Source organism: Macadamia integrifolia, chromosome 1 (assembly GCF_013358625.1).
Source record: "Macadamia integrifolia cultivar HAES 741 chromosome 1, SCU_Mint_v3, whole genome shotgun sequence".
NCBI lineage: Eukaryota > Viridiplantae > Streptophyta > Magnoliopsida > Proteales > Proteaceae > Macadamia > Macadamia integrifolia.
Genome location: NC_056557.1, coordinates 29,393,100 through 29,401,721, shown reverse-complemented (window position 1 = coordinate 29,401,721; position 8,622 = coordinate 29,393,100).

Below are 8,622 nucleotides of genomic sequence, written 5' to 3'. Positions count from 1 at the left end.
TTAATTAGAGACTATGAATACATAGGACTATAGAGTATATGATTTGATGGGAGAGTGCTCTCTTTCCAGTGTGAGAAATAATCTATGCATCATATCAATAGATGTCTAAAATAAGTATCATCTATATAGGGTTCACATTTTCATAATAACGTGAGAGGAAAATTGCAAGCAAGTGGCATGGGAATCTTTTTCTCATAATTGAATATTTTAATTCGAGTCTAAAATTTGACAAATAACTAATTTTTTTTATTTATTTATTTACTAACGACCCCAGTAGAATGGGGGGAATTTAATTATTAGGTCACATGAAAAAATTGACAAACAAGAATAAGGAACTAAGGATGTCTATAAGTAAATCGGGCTCCCAAAAACCCCTATATAAGGGTAAGAAAACTGTCCACTTAGAGATTAAATGGGCCGTAACATTAGTAGACCTAGAAACAAGTGAAAAAAACAAACATGGAAATCAATACATGTTTTAAAGGGGCAAAATATCAAAGACAATGATAGAAATCTCTCATGGTGATCTGTTTCCTGTATCTAATAGACAACGGATCAAAAGTTGGCACTCAAAGTTCACAGGAACATAACTGAGACCAGCTCTAACCACCAACTAAAGTCCAAGCCTAAGGCAAGAGCCTCAACCTCTAAGGCAGAAGTGGAGAATAGGTACTCAGTGACCACCATAGCAAGTCTCCCACTAGTATCAAGGCCAAAACAATTAATACTCTATTAAGTTTGTCTCGAATTCTTGATCCGTTTTGAAGAATGATCTGTTTCAACATATTTTGGTGGCGATCTGAATGAAAAGTTTTTTAAGATTTATGATGGAAGCAGATCAACTGTGACCCGATGGATCGACTCGCGACTTGGAGGAGTATATAATGTACTATTGTCTTGTTGAGCAAGTCACTTGTTTTTTTCCCGAGGATGTAGCACAACACATTGGTGTGTGAACCTCGTTAAATCTCTGTATTGTGCGGATCTGTTGGCTATTTATTTTTGCATTTGTTGGTGTTTACTATATCATACCCAAATCTCGCACGTAACAAACGAAGTTAAATCGAAGAAGATACAAAATGACTCCATGGGATCCTTCGAGTACTACGAACTCAACATCCCTAAAAGAAGAGATAATGCCTCTCTCCACAAAAATTATTCACCATAGAGATCCAAGATTTAAATGGTAGCAGTGTCACCCGCCTAGTTAGCAAATTCGGATTCGGGAATTATTTGGATGGTGAATTATTCAGAATAATTCGCTTAATTAATTAACGGGTTCGATAAAAAATTCGATCAAAGAAGCTGACAAAATGAAATTCGGATTTGGATTCGAGAATTATTTGTTTACGAAAATAAAAGTCGGATTAAAAATTCGGATATTATAATTTATTGTATCTTGAAGATCAAAACATGCAAATTCACCTCTATTGCCGCTGCTTCTAATCATTTTTCCTTCAACTAATCCATTGAGGATGGATAAGTAGAGAGTACAGAGCTTATCCAATCATAATCATCTTTTGGTATATATTATTTTTTCTAGGCAAGCTCCATCCTTGAACAATTTCAGATTCACTAAAATGTGCATGACTTTCTAGGATGAGAAATTTAAGGTTATTTTCAGGATGGGAAAATCATCATGGAAGCAATATCCAAATAAATCAAACGGTGCCTTTGACATAATAAATACTAAAGAAAAGCTTAACAGAGCGATTGGTGCTAGAAGGATTCAAATTCAAATAGCATTAATAGTTAAAGACCATAGGCTGATGTTAGAAGGAATGAAGGATTCAGATTCAAAGCTTGAAGAACTAAACACTAAAAGAAAAAAAAAAAAAAAAAAGAACACATATTTGTGTTCGTGTGCCTGCAACCAGCAGAGAAGAGATTCAAGCGACTCAAGACTTCAAGAATATACTTGGGTAGCCGCTAGATGCAAAATAGAGGGTTTGAGCAGTTGAGTCTTGAAGCGAAAAATTGGGGAGAAAGAAAATGGGAAAAGTAGAAACCCCTATTTCGGTCCAGTGGTTTTTTCGGTTTTTTTTTTTTTATAAAGTGAACAGAATAATTCGATTCGGCCCAATTTACTCGCGTTTTATAATCAAAGTAGAAAAAATCGTGAATTTTACAGTTTTTTATTTTTTATTTGCAAATTTTTTGGCCGAACTAGGGTCACCCGAGACATTATATCATTTCATTGCTTCCAAATCTCTCAAACAATAGTATTGCTCCTTATACAAACCGAGAATTTCCCCAACTTAAGAATCCAGTCCTGAAAAGTTTTTCAGGAAACAAGAAGAAAACCTCAAAGAGACGCAAGATGAAAACCAAACATGTTGGACCAAAGGGTATTAAGAAGAGTGTTCCATTATCTCAGAGATAAGCCCAGAAGTAGGCCAGGTATCAGATTAAGAGAGAATGTGATGCTTTAGAATCACCGATGGCCCTTGATTATTTTAGGGTAGTAATACTCTCTTTCAGTTTGTCTCAAGCTAGAAGTTAAGGTATAAGTTAATAGACATAACAACATTGGCCACCCTATTGGGAGCTCCCTTGGCTACGTTCTGATTCTGATTTTATAATCCAAATTAAAAAAAAAAGAAAATTAAATAGTAACACTAACACCAATTCCAACCCATCCGTGGGTTGCTCAGATGGTTAGGGAGAATTGAGGATTGTGTGGATAGGTCTCAGGTTCGATTCTCCATCTGTGCATCTATGATTTAAGTGAAGACATCTGTGCATCTATGATTTAAGTGAAGACTGTGACGACCATCGTATGTACAATACCGTTTCAATGCGCCTCACTAGTGCCGTATGTACGATACCATTTCAATGCGCGTCACTAGTGTGCTCCCATGTACCAATTGCTCAAGAACCCTCTCCCAATTTCAAATTACAGCCGCTCAAGAACCCTCTCTCAATTTCAAATTACAATAAGACAGAATTTTTAAGGTTCTGCAAAGTTTGGTTGGGCCCAAACCATGCCACTAGATGGGCGGGGCACAGTTCAGGCTCAATCTATCTGCAACAAGCTTGGGCTGGGCTGGATTCAACTTGGATTATATCTTTGTGCAGCCTTGTTAGTAATGTATGCTTAAGCGATGGTATTTCAATGGACTGAAAAGAGAATAATCAAGACAAGTTGCTTCAGGGAGTTTCCTTGGTCCAATGGGTTGTGAGGAGCAACATATCTGTTTAGATTATAAGTCGGTCACGTTGTGTAGATGCTAGATGGTGCGAACGGCTAATGTACACCCTCGCTGCCTTTTAACTCATGAGGAAATGTCACTCTCTTCCTTGTATTTAGTCGTAATATTATTTCTCCATAGATAGTTTGAAAAATATCATTTCTCTCCCTTTAATTTGAAAGATTCTATTTATCATTCCTGCCCGTGTGAAAGGGCTGTTACGAGGAGGGGAGTGATATATTTCAAACTAGTTAGGGAGAACTTAACATTATGACTAAGTACAATGAAATGATATTTCCTCTTAATTCATTGTTAGATAAAAAACCAAGAAATACGATTCAATAAACCAAGACAGATCGCACAACACAAAGATTTAATGAGGTTCATACACCAGGGTGGTGTGCTACGTCCTCGGGTAAAGAAAAAGATGTTTCATTATGCAGAAGAGAGATTACACGCAAACAGCGTTAAGAAAATTCGCCTGTAACCCTAGCTCGAAAAACCCCCTAAATGCAATGACTTTCTCAATAAGCAACAATACATTATATATACTCCAAGTTGTGGGTCGACCCATCGGGTCGCGACCTATCCGATCGAACCATACCACCGAGGTTATGTCCCCGCACCCCCATACGAGATCAATGATGGGCTCCGGGCTTGGGCCTATCGGCCCAACCCCTTTGCTTTGATCACAGATCTCAGAAAACTTCTCATTTGGGTCGCCACTAAAATATGTCAAAGCGGTTCAATCTTAAAAACAGGTCAAGAATTCGAGACAAACTTAACAAATCTCCACCTTGGCTTGAATTCTCCTCCAACAAGTAAACAAATAGCTAAAATCTTCATCTTCTCCAATAGCCCTCCAAAGGGCTGCACTCAAACACGACAAACACTAAGCAAGTTCAAGCAATGCTCGAACTTACCAACACACAAAGGCTTAGTCAACACATCAGCTGGATTGTCTTCAGTACCAATCTTCAACACTTGAATATTACCTTGAGCAATTATTTCTTTTATGAAATGATACTGAATCAATGTGCTTTGTCCTCTCATGATACATCGGATTTTTAGTCAAGTGAATAGCACTCTGGCTATCATAATGGACAACAGTCACCTTATGATCCATGCTGAGTTCTCCTAACAAATGTCTAAGCCAAATAGCTTCTTTAATTATCTTAGTCACTGCCATATACTCTGCTTCAGTAGTAGATAATGTAATTGTAGCCTATAAAGTAACTTTCCAACTAACCGTACTTCCTCCAAGAGTGAATACATAGCCTGTGAGTGACCTCCTCTTGTCACGATCACCTACATAATCTGAATCAACATAATTAGATAAACTATCACCATTCCTCCCAAACTCCAAACAGACTCCAGTGGTCCCTTTCAAGTACCTAAGTATCTACTTCACTGCTTCTCAATGAACTTTACTTGGACATGACAAATATATACTCACTACACTAACAACTTATGAAATGTCAAGACGAGTGCAAACCATAGCATAAATAACGGAGCCAATTGCACTAGAGTATGGAACACGTGACATGTACTCCACCTCTTCATCTGTCTTAGGTGATAGAGCAACTGAAAATCTAAAATGAGATGCAAGAGGAGTACTTACAGGCTTGGCATCTTTCATGCCAAAACAATTCAATACCTTCTCAGTGTACTTCTGTTGAGATAGCCATAGCTTCCTTACTTTTTTATCCCTCTTAATCTTCATACTAAGAATCTTCATTGTTGCCCCCAAATCTTTCATCTTAAATTCAGAACTTAGTTGTTCATTCAACCTGTTGATCTTATTCTTGTCTTTTGCTGCAATCAACATATCATCAACATAAAGCAGCAAATATATGATGACCCATCAGAGAGCTTTCTGAAATAAATACAACAGTCATATTGACACTTGGAGTATCCAAAACTAGCTATAACTGAATCAAACATTTTATACTAGTGTCTAGGAGATTGTTTCAAACCATATAGAGACTTCTTCAACAAGCATACATGGTCTTCCTTACCTTCAATAACAAACCTTTTAGTTTGATGCATATAAATCTGTTCTTCTAGTTCACCATGTAAGAATACTGTTTTCACATCAATTTGCTCCAACTTCAAATCATGCATAGCAACTAAAGCAAGTAGGACATGAATAGAGCTATGCTTATCAACAGGTGAGAAAGCATCATTAAAATCAATTCTTTGTACCTGATTATAGCCCTTTGCAACCAACCGTGCCTTGTAATTAGCATCTTCAACACCTGAGGCTGATTCCTTCTTCTTGAAGACCCATTTGCAGTCAACAATTTTCTTTTCTATTCTCGACTTGACCACCTCCCAAGTCTGATTTTTATGAAGAGATTCCATCTCTTTATTCATGACAATCAACCATTTTGTAGAATCAATTGAAGTAACAGCTTCAGAATATATTGTCGGCTCACTATTTTTAATTGTATCTATAACAGACAATGCACAAGCAACAAATTTAGCATGTCCATACTTTTGTGGTTGTCTAATATTTCTCCTTGGTTTATCCTTAGTAATGTTGTACCGCTCTTCTTCTTGATTATCTTAAGCATCATCTCCTTCAGCAAAAGTAGGCAGTTGAATTAAAGTAGATTGTGCTTTGTTTGAAGATGAACCACCAATTTCAAACTCCACATTCTCTCTAGTTTTTTTCTTGACCTTCATCACAATAAACAGGAGCTTCTTTCTTAAGATGTAACATAGCAGATTCATCAAAAGTAACATCTCTGCTAATAAGATATATTGGAGACTTTGGATCAGGACACCACAACCTGTATCCTTTCACTCCAAATCCATACCCAAGAAAAATGCATTTCTTAACTCTAGGTTCCAACTTCCATTTATTTATATGTGTATAAGTAGGACATCCAAATACTTTCAAATTTGAGTAGTCTGTAATTTTACCTGACCAAACTTCTTCTGGAGTCTTGCACTCAATAGCTGTGTAAGGAGATCGATTCATCAATGAAGTTACTGTGTTAACTGCTTCTGCCCAGAACTCCTTGTCCAATCCTGCATTTGATAACATACATCTCACCTTTTCTAATAATGTTCTATTCATACGCTCTACTACTCCATTCTGTTGGGGTGTTTTAACAACTGTATGGTGTCTTCTTATACCTTCATTTTTGCAGAACTCATTAAAGTCACATTCACAAAACTTTAAGCTATTATCGATTCTCAACCTTTTAATTTGTTTCCCGATCTGCTTCTCAAGTAAATTCTTTCACTATTTGAAAGTGAAATATACTTCATTTTTGTACTTCAAGAAATAGACTCAAATATTCCTAGAGAAATCATCAGTGAAAGTAAGCAAGTACCTTGCACCAACCCCCTTTGAAGCAACTCTGGAGGGCCCCCATAGATCTGAATGAATGTAGTTCAAAGTTTGCTTGGTCCTGTGAATGGTAGTACTGAAATTGACTCTTTTCAGTTTTCCAAACACACAATACTCACAGAATTTCATTGCTCCTGTACTCTGACCACACAACAAACCCCTTTTACTTAATGATTCCATCCATTTTTCACTCATATGACCTAACCTCATGTGCCATAAATTTATGATATCTGATTCAGACATAGATGATGAAGCTGCTGCAACAGACCCAGTGACTGTAGTACCCTGCAACACATATAAACTGTCAACATTGATTTCTTTCATCAACAAGAGAATACCCTTGCTGATCTTCATGACTCCACCTTCAGCTGTATACTTGCACCCATTTGAATCAAGAGTGCCTAAATTAATGAGATTCTTCTTGAAATCAGGGACATGCCTAATATTAGATAAGGTTCTGACAATGCCATCATACATCTTGATATTGATCGTTCCCATTCCAATAGTTTGACAAGAAATATTATTTTCTATCAACACAACTCTACCTCGAACTGATTCGTATGTGAAGAACTATTCACGATTGGGACACATACGGTAGGAACAATCATAATCAAGAATCCATTCATCTTGTGATCTAACTCTGTCATCAGTCACCAAAAGCATATCAGACTTATTCTCATCTTCAACAATACTAGCTTCTGTAGAATCATCTCTTTTCTGTTGATTTTGAGCACCACCACCTGCGTTCTGCTTATTTAAAAGCTTCTAACATTCAGATTTAATATGTCCATTTTTCTTACAGTAATTGCAGGTCAAATTCTTGTGTTTCGATTTTGATCTAGCATTCTTTTTGTCACCATATGAACCCCTTTCATTTGTTCTCCCTCTAGCTACCAAATCAACACTATCAAATTTATTAGTAGACATTAACTCATCATCAATCTTCTGCTTGCTTTGCAGATTCGTTTTGACATCCTCAATAGAGATTGTCTCTCTACCATAAATCATGGTATCCTTAAAAATGCTTATAAGATAGAGGCAAAAAACATAATAATAATAGAGTCAAATTTTCATAATCTATTTTAACATCTATCATTTTTAAATTAGTAACAATAGAATTGAACTCAGATTTGTGGGATTTAAAAGAAGTACCGGCACCCATATGAAGGATATACAGTTGTTGCTTTAATCTCAACTTATTAGTGACAGATTTGGTGAGGTAGAGATTCTCTAACTTCACCCATAACTCTATAGTTGTTTTCTTTGAGAGAACTTCTTGTAGACCATCATTCGAAAGACACAACTGAATAGCTAAAAGGGCTTTATCATCTAAATCATTCTAGTCATCATCAGACATAGTTACAGGTTTCTTCGTCTTCCCAAATAGAGTTTTCTTCAAACCCTGTTGCGTGAGAACAACCATCATTCAAACCTACTATAAACTAAAACTGATATTGCCGTTGAACATATCAATGTCGTATTTTGTTGAAGCCATAGATCGAAGCAACCCAAAACTCTGATACCAGTTTGTTAGATCAAACATCAAGAAATACGATTCAATAAACCAAGACAGATCGCACAACACAAAGATTTAATAAGGTTCACACACCAGGGTGGTGTACTACATCCTCGGGCGAAGAAGAAGATATTTCACTATGTAGAAGTGAGATTACACCCAAGTAGCGGTAAGAAAACTCGCCTTGAAATCCTAGCTCAAAAACCCCTCAAAATACAATGATTTTCTCAACAAGTAATTATACATTATATATACTCTAAGACGCGGGTCAACCCATCAGGTCGCGATCGATCCGGTCAAACCATACCACAGGGGCTACGGCCTCGCATACGAGATTAGTGATGGGCTCTGGGCTTAAGTCTATATGTCCAATCCCTTTGCTTTCATCACAGATCTTAGAAAACTTTTCATTCGGGTCACCACCAAAATATGTCAGAGCGGGTCTCTTCAAAACGGGTCAAGAATTTGAGACAAACTTAACATTCATTAATAGAACTTCTGCCCCCAAGCCCCCCACCTAAAATAAAATTATTAATAAAGTTGGTGAATCACGA